General features: G+C 48.2%; 2 pseudogenes; both read left to right on the top strand.

The window, feature by feature from the left end:
* The first annotated feature begins 3,375 nt into the window (after nucleotides 1–3,375).
* LOC137359411 (uncharacterized) overlaps nucleotides 3,376–16,075 on the top strand; it is a 36,083-nt pseudogene continuing 23,383 nt past the window's right edge.
* On the top strand, nucleotides 9,008–9,116 carry LOC137359437 (U2 spliceosomal RNA; annotated as a pseudogene).

Here is a 16,075-nt window from a genome sequence, read left to right as displayed (position 1 = left end):
CAGGCAGTGGTCTGCACGGAATGTCCTCAAGGCCCTACGGGAAAAGGAAACGGTGGATCATGTCGGATGGTTCCCCGAGCAGACTGTCAAAGTCATTTGGCGGAATGCCTCATCACCAGAACTTTCAAACAAGCACCAAGACTTAGCTTGGCTGGTGGTGAGAAGGGCCCTCCCCGTCAGATCCTTCCTGCACACACGAAGTCTCGCCCCCTCCGCACAGTGCCCCCACGTTGGCTGTGGTGGGGAAGAGACGGTCGCCCACCTCCTCCTGGAATGTGCCTTTGCAAAGCAGGTGTGGAAAGAGATGCAGTGGTTTTTGTCAAGGTTCATCCCAAGCAGCTCTGTAACACAGGAGTCTGTGCTCTCCGGGCTGTTCCCAGGGACGCACACCGAGACAAACATCAACTGCTGCTGGAGGACTATCAATTCGGTGAAAGACGCCCTTTGGTCTGCCCGAAACTTGCTGGTCTTCCAGTGCAAAGAGTTGTCCACCACCGAATGTTGCAGACTGGCACATTCCAATGTCCAGGACTACATGCTGAGGGACGCACTAAAGCTTGGGGCAGCCGCAGCAAAGGCTCAATGGGGAAAGACCACAGTGTAAGGTTCCCCCACCAAGCTGGACTGAGGGGCTGGATCCATGGGAAACCCCTCGAACTGTATCGTTAATATTCTCAATTGCTGTAAATGTAAAACTATAATTGGCATGACAATTGTGAAACGGAAGGGTTGGGAAGAAACTCATGACAGTATTGAAGGAAACTGATCTCCCTTGCAATGTTTGTATTTTTTGGTGCTGTTTGGAAACTGTTTGGCAATGTAATTTTTACAGATGTTTATGAATAAAGTATATTTTGGAAATAAAAAAAAGAGAAGAAAACAGCTGCTAAGAAGGGCGCCAAGAAAACCTTAAATAAAACGTCAGCAAAGGGCGGCAAGAGGCGCAGAAATTCGAGGAAGGAGAGTTACTCCATCTACATCTACAAAGTGATGAAGCAGGTTCACCCCGACACCGGCATCTCCTCCAAGGCCATGAGCATCGTGAACACGTTTGTGAACGATATTTTCGAGCGCATCGCGGGTGAGGTTTCCCGCCTGGCCCATTACAACAAGCGCAGCACCGTCAGCTCCCGGTAGATCCAGACCGCCGTGCGCCTGCTGCTGCCCGGGGAGCTGGCCAAGCACGCCATGTCGGAAGGGACAAAGGCGGTGACCAAGTACACCAGCTCCAAGTAAAACTGCACAATGGACTGAAAAACATCCCAAACACAACGGCTCTTTTAAGAGCCACCCACAATCTCTCTGAAAAAGCTACATCATCTCAATGGTATCGATTTGGTTTTTTTTATGAAGAGTCTGGAACTTTCTAATTGCCTTTGTGATCTCTGTTTTAACCCCATGGATTCTGGGTGATTCACTTTCACTCTTGAGATCTTTGTGTCTCTACTTAATAATGCCGTGTAAATTAATTACTGATCACTGACCCCAAGTGCGCTTGGATCTCGGACGCGTTCATATTCGACCCCTTTCCTGTATCTCGTTAATAAAAGCTGACAGATCAGTTCTCAGTCACTTGTTTCCCTTGTTGAAGCTCGGCCTCAATAACTAATAAGTACATTATCTGGAAACCCCGCTGTTGTAGGAACCCTCAGTCTCACATTTCAACACCTGACAGTAAAAATCTTCTCTCCGCTTTTGTCTCCCACAAATAGGTTCAATCTAGAATCAGTGATGCGGTATCTTGACAAAGATTGATCTGAAATGTGTCAGCTTGCAGAATGCTGTGAATGAGACTTTCTGCCTCCGCTTACAGACTGTTTCAAAAAGGACTGAGAATAAACCCGAATAGATACCGGATTGTAAAAGTGTATCTGGAACTTGTGACAATGTGTAGAATAATACAAGAGGAGAAAGATTTTAAATTTTTTTGCTGTAAAATGAAATTGCCTGTTAATGCGATATTCTATATTGAAGCTGCTCCTTGTTTTACAGATATATTAGCGGGCTTTTCAAATTTAAAAAATCGGTTGGAGTCTGACAATTTAGCGCCGTTATTTTCCGCCGTTATTCAGTGTGGAATCTCCGGATTGGTGAATTAAGCAGCTCTGGGATTGGAAACATGAATCACATCATGAGATGCAGTAACAGAGTGACCAATCAGCAGCCTTCACCACTACCATCCCAGCCCAGAGGGACCAATGTCAGCGGATTTCAGCATTCTTTGTGAAAGTATTTGTGAGATTGTGGCCTGAGCAGACTGCCAAAGTCATTTGGTAGAATACCTCATCACCAGAACTTTCAAACAAGCACCAAGATGTAGCTTGGCTGGTGGTGAGAAGAGCCCTCCCCGTCAGATCCTTCCTGCACGCCCGGAGTCACACACCCTCTGCACGATGCCCTCGAAGTGGCTGTGGTGGGGAAGAGACAGTTGCCCATCCTCGTTCTGGAATGTGTCTTTGCAAAGCAGGTGTGGAAAGAGATGCAGTGTTTTTGGTTGAGGTTCATCCTTAGCACCTCTGTAACACAGGACTCTGTGCTCTGCGGGCTGTTCCCAGGGACGAACTCCGAGACAAACATCAACTGCTGCTGGAAAACTATCAATTCGGTGAAAGACGCCCTTTGGTCTGCCCGAAACCTTCTGGTCTTCCAGCGCAAAGAGTTGTCCAGGACCGAATGTTGCGGACTGGCACATTCCAAGGTCCAGGACTACGTGCTGAGGGACGCACTAAAGCTTGGGGCAGCCGCAGCAAAGGCTCAATGTGGAAAGATCACAGTGTAAGGTCCCCCCAGCAAAGTGAACGGAGGGGCTGGACCAATGGGAAACCCCTCAACTGTATCCAGAAAATATTTTGTTTGCTGTAAAATGTACGTAGCATGTAAAATGAAATGGAAGGGTTGTGAGGCAACTCACTCCTGTATTGAAAGAAACTAATCTCATTTGCACTCCTTGTGTTTTTCGACTTTGTGCTTTTTGGAACTGTTTGGTAATCTATTTTTTTTTATAGTTTTTTTATGAATAAAGTATACTTTGGAAATTTAAAAAAAGTGTCTGGAAGAGGGGCAGCCACTGCAAAGTCTCAATGAGGTATAAAAACTGTGTAAGGTTCTCCCACCAAAGTGAACTGAGGGGCTGGACCCATGGGAAGCCCCTCGGGCTGTATGCACTGAATATGGGTTTGCTGCAAAATGGAAGGGTTGTGAGGAAACTCACTCCTGCATCAAAGAAAACTGATTTCCTTTGCACTTTTTGGGATGTCAACTTGGTGTTATTTTGAACTGTTTTGTACTGTATTTTTTTTACAGATTTTTATGAATAAAGTATATTTTGGGGGAAAAGAGGAAGAGGAAAAGACCAGCGGGAAAGCTCGGGCCAGGGCCAAGGCCAAGTCTCACTCCTCCCGGGCTGGACTGCAGTTCCCGGTGGGCCGTGTTCATAGGCTCCTGAGAAAGGGCAACTATGCTGAGCGTGTGGGTGCCGGAGCCCCGGTCTATCTGGCTGCTGTGCTCGAGTATCTGACCACTGAAATCCTCGAGCTGGCCGGTAACTGGGCCCGGGACAACAAGAAGACCCGCATCATCCCCAGACACCTGCAACTGGCCGTCCGCAACGACGAGGAGCTCAACAAGCTGCTGGGAAGAGAGGCCATCGCTCAGGGCGGTGTGCTGCCTAATATCGAGGCCGTGCTGCTACGCAAGAAAACCAGCGCTCAGAGATCCCAGAAAAAGTAAAGCGGCCAAAATGTCATCTAATAAACCAAAGACTCTTTTCAGAGCCACCCACAGTCTCTGTGAAAGGACTGGTTCCTGTCAGGAGGGAGTCAGAGATGGAGTTATTGTAATGGTGCATTGACCAGTTTCACATCTGTCCAGGTGTGTTTTCCGTTCCCTCTCTGGATTTCGCTCTGCTCCTCTGCTCACACATCCCCCTGCACCCTTCCCCCCACCCCCAATTAAATGAAGAACTGAACTACATGATGTCAATCAACAATTTAATAAATGCTGCCACCTTCAATTTCATAAATTTGGAGACCCCCTCGGTGCATTAATGATAAGTGGTTTGGTGCTGATGAATTAATTTAATAATGGAAGTATCTGGGTCAATTCTGGTCTGTTTTTCATTGAGACAGTTTGAATTCTTTTTTTCTCTCCGGTGATCTGAGCGCCGCTTCTCAATGAGAATTTGCTCCCGGAACAAAGTGCAGGAAGGAAGAGGTCTTTCTCGGGCTGTGTGTGGACAAGGTAAGGGAGACAGAACGGGAAGATTCTGCTATTGAAAATCATTGTTGTTTTCTGTCCTCAAACCTGTAATGCACGTTCCTGGTTTGGCTTTAGTTTCACACTGTTTGTTGTTCTTGAACAGTGAATAGAGGAAATAGAGCCGGGCAGCAGGGATGTGGGCAGTTATGCGAACAACAACTATTGCTGTCACTCGGTGAGAAGTATCGAGGAAATACTTTAAACAGCGGCTGTCGATTTCGGTTGAATGGTTGGTCCAATGAGAAACCAGGAAATGGCAGAGACTTTGAACAAGTATTTTAACTCAGTCTTCATGGTAGAAAACACTAAAAGCATCCAAAGAATAGTATAAAATCAAGGGGAAAAGGAGGGAAGGAACTTGAAACGATCATTGTCGCTGGAAAAAATGTATGAGGAAAACTAATGGGACTAAAATCTGACAGATCCCCCAGACCTGATGGCCTGCATCCCAGAGTTTAAAAGAAATGGCTCCAGCCATAGTGGATGCGTTGGTTGTAATCTTCGTCAATTCACGAGATTCTGGAACAGTGCCAGTGGATATTAAAACCACAAATGTAAAACCCCTATTCAAAAAGCAGGTAATGATAGGCCTGCTAGCCTAATGTCTGTCATTGGGAAAATGCTGGAATCCATGATTAAGTAAGTGGTAGCAGAACATTCAGAAAATTAAAGTACAATCATGCAGAGTCAACATGGATTTATGAAAGGGAAACGATGTTTGACAAAATTATTAGAGTTCTTTGAGGATGTAACAAGCAGGGTATATGAAGGGGAACCAGTAGATGTAGTGTATTTGGATTTTAAAGGCGTTCGAAAAAGTGCCATGTAAAAGGTTACAACACAAGATAAGAGCTCATGGTGTTCAGGTGTAATATATTAGCACGGATAGAGGATTGGCTAACTAACAAGAAACAGAGAATTGGGTTAAATGGGTCATTTTTCAGGTTGGCAAACTAATTAGTGGGGTGCCACAGGGATTGGTGTTGGGGCCTCAACTACTTACAATCTATATTAATAACTTGGATGAAGGGATCGAGTGTATTGTAATCAAATTTGCTGGGGATACAAAGATAGGTGGGAAAGCAAGTTGTGAGGAGGACACAATGAGTTTGCAAAGGGATAAAGACAGGTTAAGTGTGTGGACAAAAATTTGGCAATGAAGTATAATGTGGGAAAATGTGAGGTTATCCACTTTGGTATGACGTATAGAAAAGCAGAATATTATTTAATTAGAGAGAGAATGCAGAATACTGTGGTACAGAGGGATCTGGGTGTCCTCATATATGAATCACAAAATGTTAGCATGAAAACACAGCAAGTAATTAGGAAGGCAAATGGAATGTTGGTGTTTATTTCAAGGGGGATGGAGTATAAATGTGCAGGTTGTTGGTTCGACCACACCTTGAGTGTTGCATGCAGTTTTGGTCTCCTTATTTAAGGAGAGATATATTTGCATTGGAGGTAGTTCATGCAAGTACCACTAGGTTGATTTCTGGGATAAAGGTGTTGTGTTATGTGGAAAGGTTGACCTGGTTGTGGTGCACTCATTGGAGTTTAGAAGAATGAGAGTCAATCCTATTGAAATACATAAGATTCTGAGGGGGCTTGACAAGGTATTTGCTGAAATGATGTTTCCCCTCATGAGGGAATCGAGAACTATGGGGGAACAGTTTCAAAATAAGGAGTCTCTCATTTTAGATGGAGTTGAGGAGGAATTTCTTCTCACAAAGGGCTGCTATTCTTTGGAATTATCTACCCAAGAGGATGGTGGAGGTTGGTCATTGAATATATTCAAGGTTGAGTGAGACTGACTTTTGATCTACAAGGGAATAATTGGTTATAGGGGCAGGCAGGATAGTGGAGTTGAGGCCATGATTTGATCTGCCATGATCTTATTGAATGGTGGAACAGGCTCGAGTGGCAGAATAGCCTAATCCTGCTCCTAGTTATTATGTTCTTATGCTATAATGCCAGATGGAAATAAAAATATGACAGAGACTGCAATCTGAAGACAACAGAAGGCAGGTCCCTCCCTCTCTCACACACACACATGCAGAGTCCCAGAGACCCATGGGAGTAGCTCAACCCTCAAGACAGAAGACCAGCGAAACAAGTTTGAAAGTGTGCACTGGTCCCCAACAAGAACTGCAAGCCATAACAGCAATCAAAGACTTTACATCAAACCCAAAGCCAGCAACTGAACTCCAGCTATTGCTTCAAATCTTTTCCCCTTTTCCGTTTCTATTTGTGTGTCTGTTTATCACATATGTACGCTAGCGTGGTTGTGCTGCGTATCTTTATTCATTTTAACTGAATTAGATTTTTAAGGTTAATAAACTTACACTGTTCTTTTTTCAATCTGAGAAAACATGCCTGGTTGATTTCTTTGCCATTAGAATTAGGGAGTAGTGAAGCTAAAACATGGTGTTTTAAAAAGTTAAACCCTGTTACAGGTAAGGAAGAGGCTGAGAGGGGGAGCCTTTCTCACCTGGTCGTAACAATGACTTTTCTAGCTTCTACCTCAATTGATCTTGAGTTACAGAGATATTTTTCTTTCTCTCTGTAGGCAAAAACTTGAAGGAACCTGAAGGAAGGTGGTGATTCCCCAGCACAAGGAAAAGTGCAGTCCACTCCTTCTAACACAGAGTAGGTACATTATCACACCCAGAGCACAGAGACACAGACAGGCCATGAGTTCCACAGGCACAGAGAGCAGAAGTAGTCAGACTCGCACTGATCCCAAGTTCCAGAGACACATTTTCAATCCAGCAGACAATCAAACAATGCAGGAGAGGCAGAAGTTGTTTCCAATTCACCCCAACTCAGTACTGCTGAAAGGTAGGTCTATCAATCTCAGTTCAAAATCACACCCACCACCAGATTAAAAGGCACCGGACTAATCCCACAAAAGTGCAGCCTAAGCTACAAATTAAATATCAGGTAGAGCAGCTGATGGAAAGGTACAGAATGAATCCTTAGATTTCTTAGAGGCGGCTCAGTGGCGCAGTGGTTAGCACCGCAGCCTCACAGCTCCAGCGACTTGGGTTCAATTCTGGGTACTGCCTGTGTAGAGTTTGCAAGTTCTCCCTTGTCTGCGTGGGTTTCCTCCGGGTGCTCCGGTTTCCTCCCACATGCCAAAGACTTGCAGGTTGATAGGTAAATTGGCCATTATAAAATTGCCCCTAGTATAGGTAGGTGGTCGGGAAATGTTGGGATGTGGTAGGAATATGGAATTAGTGCAGGATTAGTATAAATGGGTGGTTGATGGTTGGCACAGACTCGGTGGGCCGAAGGGCCTGTTTCAGTGCCGTATCTCTAAATAAATAAATAAAATAAATGTAGCCCAGACTGCATACCCAGTGACAGATTACAATGTAGTCCAAACATCTCATACAGTATCAAAAATAAAGTTATAGTATTATGTCAATTAGTGCACACTGCACTACTCATTTCATACCAGTCCAATAATCTCTGTAAGAGCTGTAACGAAAGATAGAGTATCAATTCAATGATTCTAATTGTACTGAGCACACCATTTGTGAGTTTGAAACATTTGCCATCATTCACAAATGTGTTCAGAGTTACAGACTAAATATTAGTCCAAAACAGATAGCAATGAGGAAAAACCTCTTTACTCAGAGCGTTGTTAAACATTTGGAATTCTGTACCCCAGAGGGCTGTGGAAGCTCAGTAATTGAGTATGTTGAAAGCAGAGAGTGACAGATTTCTAAATACAAATGACATAAGGGGATATGAGGATAGTGTGTGAAAAAGGCATTGAAGTGGATGATCAGCCATGATCATCTTGAATGGCAGAGCATGCTCAATCGGCTGAATGTCCTGCTCCTATGATCCTATGTTCCTAAAACTCTCACACCACAACTCAATAAAACACACAGTTAAAATGTGATCCATATTTTGAAATACAAATGAGGCAAGCAAATCGTGACACATCATGGCATTAAACAAATAGTTCTCAATACCATCACTGAGATACATATTAAGTGCAGGTACAGAGGAATCCTGCAACAGAATTTCATAGATACACAATGTATCACATTTGCAGACAATGGCAGTAGCTGAGAGATACAAAATTAATCCCACTGTTACTGACTGTCCCAGAAACAGACACATAAAAAATGAATTGTAACACACATTCAGTACCAGAGACTGCCAAATGCAGAATGAGCCCTGGATGTGCACATGCAGAGTGTACCAGAAATTGACTGGTACTGAATGAGACCCAGACTCATATGCAGTACCAGAGACTAACAGCTGAAGAATAAATCCAACATTCACTTCCAGTACCAGAAAATAATATATGCATAACAGATATCACTCATGTACAGTAGCAGAGATTGACAAACAACAGAATGCAGCTTGACAGTAGCGAAGGTGCGAGAGCGAGCTTACAGCTGGGAAGTCAATTTCAGTGGAAGTTTAAAAGTTAATTCCCTTTTGTTTTCGGAGGACCAGGGGACTGCTGGGGAAGTAAAACCTATATATTTGGGTGGTTTATAATCTCTTTCTTTTAGTTTTGGTGACTGCAGCTTGACAGTAGCGAAGGTGCGAGAGCGGGCTTACAGCTGGGAAGTCAATTTCAGTGGGAGTTTAAAAGTTAATTCCCTTTTGTTTTCTGAGGACCAGGGGACTGCTGGGTAAGTAAAAACTATATATTTGGGTGGTGGCTGTACCCGATACACTACACGTGTCGTGTCTCCCACCCACCCTCCTCCTCAGACAAAAAAAAAGGACTTCTCGGCCTTTTGGCTAAGATCAAGTGTAGTATCTGTTCTTATCAGTGCTTATTTGATTGAGAAGAGACCATGATCATTGCCTTTTGATCCTGGGGAAGCTTTGAGTAAAATGGCTATAACCAATTTTCGAGCTTCGGGCCAGGGAGTGCGGAACACCGTTCGGGTGGTCGTGAAGGACAAGGAAGGAGATGCACCGGTTGATCGCACCTTCTTCATCAAGAAAATTCTCTTCGATTGCTGCGGATTTCAAGCGACGGACGTCTTCTGCCTGCAGGATTTCCCCAGCAGTGGATACTTTGACGTGACGTTCCGGAACGTGGCGGGATGCATCAAGTTCCTGAAGGCGTTCAAGGAGAAAGGGGACCGGGCGCCACTGTCGATCCTCACAGCGGAGCCGCTCTTCACACTTCCGTCACAACGGGACCGGGTGGTGACAATTCACCTCTACAACCCCCATGTTCCGGTGGTGGATGTACTCACCTTTCTCGCCAGGTATGTCGAGGTGGCCAGCACTGATGTCAAGGACCCCTTTGGGATCTGGACCAGCAAGCGGCAGGTCAAGGTGACCTTGAAGGTAGATCCCAGTGGAGCCATCATCCACCCTCCCTCCAGCTTCGCTATCGGGGGAAGTCGAGGCTTCTTGGTCTACGCTGGGCAGCCCAGAGTTTGCCGCACCTGTGGCAAATCTGGTCACATGGCAGCCAACTGCAGCACGGTTGTTTGCAAGAACTGCAAGGAGGAAGGCCATCAGACCAAGGACTGTAAGCAGACTAAGTGTTGCAACTTGTGCGGTGCGGCAGGCCATCTCTACAAGACCTGCCCCAAACGTTGCCTCAGCTATGCTCAGGCGGCAAGGTCCAAGGAAAGGCCGCGAGAAGGTTCGACGAAGGCGTCCGCTGTTCGAAAGGAGACCAGCAACATTCTCCGCAGTGAGGAACTTCAACCTGAGAAGGAAGGGGAGGCAGCTGAAACCAACGACCCAGCACCTACCCAGCGCCCGGAAACCCCTCCTCCACAGACAGAATCAATGGAGGAGGAGGCAGCAGATGGACAAACAGGTCAGTGGCAAGTGGTCCAGAGGAAAACCACAAGGAAAAAACATCCCAAAGCCACCACCCAAACCAGTGGCAAGAGGAGGCTCTCTTCTGAATCAGACTGCAACAACTCCTCTTCACTGGACGGGGAAATGCTGGAACAGCAGCCCCTTCAAAAGAGGTGGCAGAACTCCGAGATGGATGATAAAGCATCCCAGCCCCCGGGCACTGGAAGCTGTGATGGGCCCGGCGTGCCCCAACCCCAATGCCCCACATGTAATGACGTGGCCAACGCATCTCAGCTCCGAGACACCGGGAGCAAAGACACGTCTGGCGCACCTGAGCTCCGGGAGACCGGGAGCTGTGATGTTTTCGAGGAGGAACAGATGGAAGCAGCTGAGGACAACCCAATCCTCTCTGCCTACAAGACCCCCCCGATGTCACCCGAGCGGCACAAACCCTGCATGAAAATTCAGGAGGGGTTTCTGAGCCCAACCAACGTGAAACTGCTTGCGCACACGATGGGTATGCAGGAACATCCCGAAGGACTGGGACTAGCGAGGTCGAATGGTATGGGAAGCAACAACTAATTTTTAGTAAAAAATGGGTGTAAGAATTGCGTCCATTAATGTGCGTAGCATTAAATCTACTACGCGATGTGTTTCAACCTTGGATTACCTTGCCAAGGTCAAAGCTGACCTACTGTTTCTGCAGGAGTGTGGAATACCACACCTCAGCACCTACAGGCAGTGGTCGCGATGGTAGTCCCACGGGCTATCGATCTGGTCGGGGGGTAATGACTGCCGTTCCTCCGGCCTGGGTATTCTGCTGCGGGGAGGTAACTTCACCATCTCCGAAGTTAAGGAGGTGGTGGGCGGCCGCCTCCTCGTAGCAGACGTGATGTACAACAACGCTCCTCTCCGGTTGATCAACGTGTACGCCCCGGTACAACGCAGCGAGCGGCTGACCGTCTTCCAGCAGCTCCCACTGCTGCTGGCGACGTCCAGGCCGGTCATCCTAGGCGGTGACTTCAACTGCATCATCGATGCGGCTGGACGGTCCGGCAGTGACGACAGCAAACTGGACGCTACGTCCAGATTCCTAATAGAAACAGTTAAAGATGCCAAACTGCACGACGTCTTCAGCAAACCTGCAGACGGAGCGCAGCGCAGATACACATGGTCAAGATCGGACGGGTCTGCCCGTTCCAGGATTGACTTCCTGTTTGTGTCCCGTGCTGTCACGGTTGGATCCACCGACGTCAAGCCGGTGTTCTTCTCCGACCACTGCCTCTTACTGGCCGACTGTCACTTACAGGACGACCAGCGGGTTGGCAGAGGGACGTGGAAGCTCAATGCGACACTGCTGACCCCAGAGAACGTTGAGGAACTCAAAAGGGATTACAAAGGTTGGAGGACCGTGAAACCCCTCTTTGAGTCTCCAGTTCACTGGTGGGAAGCGATTAAGGAGAACATCAAGAGGTTCTTCATCCACAAAGGTGTTCAGAAGGCGAGAGAGAGACAGAGGGAACTGTCCCGACTCCAGAAAATTATGCAAAATCTACTCCGGTTGCAGTCAATGGGGGTCGAGGTCAAGGAGGACCTCCAAGAGGTGAAGAGCCAGCAGGCCTCGCTCTTTGCCAAGGAGGCCTCCAAGATCATCTTCCGGTCCAGAGTCCACTCCATCGAGCAGGATGAGACGTGCTCGCGTCACTTCTTCCAAAAGGTACACAGAGAGAGCTCTTTTATCAGCAGCCTGAAGGAAGAAGATGGCTCGGTAACGTCTTCGCAGTCCGACATACTAAGGATCAGCAAATCCTTTTATGCTGGGCTGTATGACGCGAAGCCCACAGACAGCAGAGCCTCCCAGTCCTTCCTGTCATCTATCACAGAGGTCTTGGATGACAGCAGGAGGGAGAGACTGGACAAGCCGCTAATTCTGGACGAGCTGACAAAGGCCGTCGAGTCTTTCGAGACGAGTAAAACTCCCGGGAGCGACGGCTTACCGGTCGAGTTGTACTCGTCCCTGTGGGACTGGGTCGGCTCGGACCTGCTGGAAGTATACGAGAGTATGCTCCTGGCCGGCAGCATGTCAGAATCCATGAGAAAAGGCATCATCACCCTCATTTACAAGCAGAAGGGGGAGAGGTCAGAAATCAGAAATTGGCGGCCCATCTCACTGCTTAATGTTGATTACATGATTCTGTCCAAAGTCATAGCCAGTCGAGTCAAGTCTGCTCTGGAGTTGGTGATTCACCCCGATCAGACCTGTACTGTACCCGGCAGGAAGATCTCTGATAGTCTCGCGCTACTCAGGGATACGATCGCCTACGTACGGGACAGGAGGGTGGACACCTGCCTCATCAGCCTGGACCAGGAGAAGGCTTTTGACAGGATATCGCACACCTACATGATGGACGTGCTTTCCAAAATGGGGTTTGGGGAGGGAATCTGCAATTGGATCCAACTGCTCTCCACAAACATCAGGAGCGCAGTCTCAATCAACGGGTGGGAATTGGAAAGTTTCCCGATCAAATCTGGAGTCAGACAGGGCTGCCCTCTGTCCCTGGTCTTGTTTGTTTGCTGTATTGAACCCTTTGCTGAGTCTATTAGGAAGGATGCGAGCATAAGAGGGGTGACAATCCCAGGCAGCGGAGGCACTCAGGTCAAAACCTCCCTGTACATGGATGACGTCGCCGTTTTCTGCTCGGATCCGCTGTCCGTGCGCAGACTGATGAGCATCTGCGACCAGTTCGAACTGGCCTCGGGTGCCAAAGTTAACCACGGCAAGAGCGAGGCCATGTTCTTTGGCAACTGGGCTGACCGATCCTTTGTCCCCTTCACCGTCAGGTCAGACTACCTGAAGGTGCTGGGGATATGGTTCGGAAGGGCCGGGGCGTGCACCAAAACATGGGAGGAGCGAGTAGCCAAGGTACGACAAAAGTTGGGCATGTGGGGGCAGTGATCTCTCTCCATTGTGGGTAAGAACCTGGTCATCAGGTGCGAGGCGCTCACGTTGTTGCTCTACGTGGCGCAGGTCTGGCCCATACCCCACTCCTGCGCCGTGGCAGTCACCCGAGCCATTTTCCGCTTCGTCTGGGGATCTAAAATGGACCGGGTCCGGAGGGACACGATGTTCAAATCTCTGGACAAGGACGGGAAAAATGTACCCAACGCGGCCCTCATCCTGATGACCACTTTCGTGTGCGGCTGCATCAAGCTGTGTGTCGATCCCCAGTACGCAAACTCCAAGTCTCACTACGTGCTGAGGTTCTATCTGTCCCCGGTGTTGCGAAGGATGGGCCTGGTCACATTGCCGCGGAACGCTCCGTGCAGTTGGGCCGTGCCGTACCACCTATCCTTCGTGGAGCAGTTTCTGCGGGAAAACACCTTTGACCACCGGTCCATCAGGCAGTGGTCTGCACGGAATGTCCTCAAGGCCCTACGGGAAAAGGAAACAGTGGATCATGTTGGATGGTTCCCCGAGCAGACCGTCAAAGTCATTTGGTGGAATGCCTCATCACCAGAACTTTCAAACAAGCACCAAGACGTAGCTTGGCTGGTGGTGAGAAGGGCCCTCCCCGTCAGATCCTTCCTGCACACACGAAGTCTCGCCCCCTCCGCACAGTGCCCCCGCGTTGGCTGTGGTGGGGAAGAGACGGTCGCCCACCTCCTCCTGGAATGTGCCTTTGCAAAGAAGGTGTGGAAAGAGATGCAGTGGTTTTTGTCAAGGTTCATCCCAAGCAGCTCTGTAACACAGGAGTCTGTGCTCTCTGGGCTGTTCCAGGGACGCACACCTAGACAAACATCAACTGCTGCTGGAGGACTATCAATTCGGTGAAAGACGCCCTTTGGTCTGCCCGAAACTTGCTGGTCTTCCAGCGCAAAGTGTTGTCCACCACCGAATGTTGCAGACTGGCACATTCCAAGGTCCAGGACGACGTGCTGAGGGACGCACTAAAGCTTGGGGCAGCCGCAGCAAAGTCTCAATGGGGAAAGAGCACAGTGTAAGGGTCCCCCACCAAGCTTGACTGAGGGGCGGGATCCATGGGAAACCCCTCGAACTGTGTCGTTAAAATTCTCAATTGCTGTAAATGTAAAACTGGAATTGACATGACAATTGTGAAACGGAAGGGTTGGGAAGAAACTCATGACAGTATTGAAGGAAACTGATCTCCCTTGCAATGTTTGTATTTTTTGGTACTGTTTGGCAATGTAATTTTTACAGATTTTTATGAATAAAGTATATTTTGGAAATAAAAAAAGGACTCTGTTGTGTTGATAAGGTCAGCTTTTTATTTAAGAAGTTCTGTCCGTTGGATTGCTAACCTAACAAGTTTTGACAGTTTTTTGGTTTTTCAGTAGATTTGTTGGGAATTTAGAATAGAGGGAATGGAAGTGAAGGCAGTTGTATGTTCCTCCTGCGGAATGTGGGAGGTCAGGGTCGCCAAGAGTGTCCCTGCTGACTGCATCTGCGGGAAGTGCACCCAACTCCAGCTCCTCGAGTACCGCGTTAGGGAACAGGAGCTGGAGCAGGATGAACTTCGGATCATTCGGGAGGCGGAGGGGGTTATTGAGAGGAGTTATGGGGAGGTAGTCACACCTCAGGTAAAAGTAGGTAGATGGGTTACCGTCAGGGGAAGGAGAGGGAACCAGCAGGCAGTGCAGGGATCCCCTCTGGCCGTTTCCCTCAACAACAGGTATACCGTTTTGGATACTGTTGCGGGGGACGACTTACCAGGGGTAAGCAATGGGGTACGGGTATCTGGCACAGAGTCTGTCCCTGTTGCTCAGAAGGGAAGGGGGAAGAGGAGCAGAGCTTTAATCATTGGGGACTCCATAGTTAGGGGAACAGATAGGAGGTTCTGTGGGAATGAGAGAGAAGCACGGTTGGTATGTTGCCTCCCAGGTGCCAGGGTTCGTGATGTCTCGGATCGTGTTTTTGGGATTCTTAAGGGGGAGGGGGAGCAGCCCCAAGTCGTGGTCCACATAGGCACCAACGACATAGGTAGGAAGAGAGATGGGGATTTAAGGCAGACATTCAGGGAGCTAGGGTGGAAGCTTAGAGCGAGAAAAAACAGAGTTTTTATCTCTGGGTTGTTGCCCGTGCCACGTGCTAGCAAAGCGAGGAATAGGGAGAGAGAGGAGTTGAACACGTGGCTGCAGGGATGGTGTAGGAGGGAGGGTTTTGGTTTCCTGGATAATTGGGGCTCTTTCTGGGGTAGGTGGGACCTCTACAAACAGGATGGTCTTCACCTGAACCAGAGGGGTACCAATATCCTGGGGGGGGAGATTTGCTAGTGCTCTTCGAGGGGGTTTAAACTAATTCAGCAGGGGAATGGGAACCTAAAATGTAGTGCCAGTGTGCAGGATGTTGAGTAGTGAGGTCAGGGATAAGGTTACAAGGACGCAAGAGGGCACTGGCAAGCAAGAACCTGGTTTAAAGTGTGCCTACGTCAACGCCAGGAGCATCCGGAACAAGGTGGGTGAGCTTGCAGCATGGGTTGGTACCTGGGATCTCGATGTAGTGGCCATTTCGGAGACATGGGCAGAGCAGGGGCAGGAATGGATGTTGCAGGTTCCGGGATTTAGATGTTTCAGTAAGAACAGAGAAGATGGTAAAAGAGGTGGGGTGGGGGGGGGGGGGTGTGGCATTGTTAATCAAGGAGAGTATTACAGCGACAGAAAGGACGTTTGAGGACTCGTCTACTGAGGTAGTATGGGCCGAGGTTAGAAACAGGAGAGGTGAGGTCACCCTGTTGGGAGTCTTTTATAGACCTCCAAATAGTTCCAGAGATGTAGAGGAAAGGATAGCGAAGATGATTCTCGACAGGGGCGAGAGTAACAGGGTAGTTGTTATGGGGGACTTTAACTTTCCAAATATCGACTGGAAATACTATAGTTCGAGTACTTTAAATGGGTCAGTTTTTGTCCAGTGTGTGCAGGAAGGTTTTCTGACACAGTATGTAGACAGACCAACCAGAGGCGATGCCACATTGGATTTGGTACTGGGTAATGAACCCGGCCA

This window comes from Heterodontus francisci, unplaced genomic scaffold, assembly GCF_036365525.1.
Source record: "Heterodontus francisci isolate sHetFra1 unplaced genomic scaffold, sHetFra1.hap1 HAP1_SCAFFOLD_102, whole genome shotgun sequence".
NCBI classification, from domain to species: domain Eukaryota; kingdom Metazoa; phylum Chordata; class Chondrichthyes; order Heterodontiformes; family Heterodontidae; genus Heterodontus; species Heterodontus francisci.
This window is presented reverse-complemented; position numbering and strand designations above follow the sequence as displayed.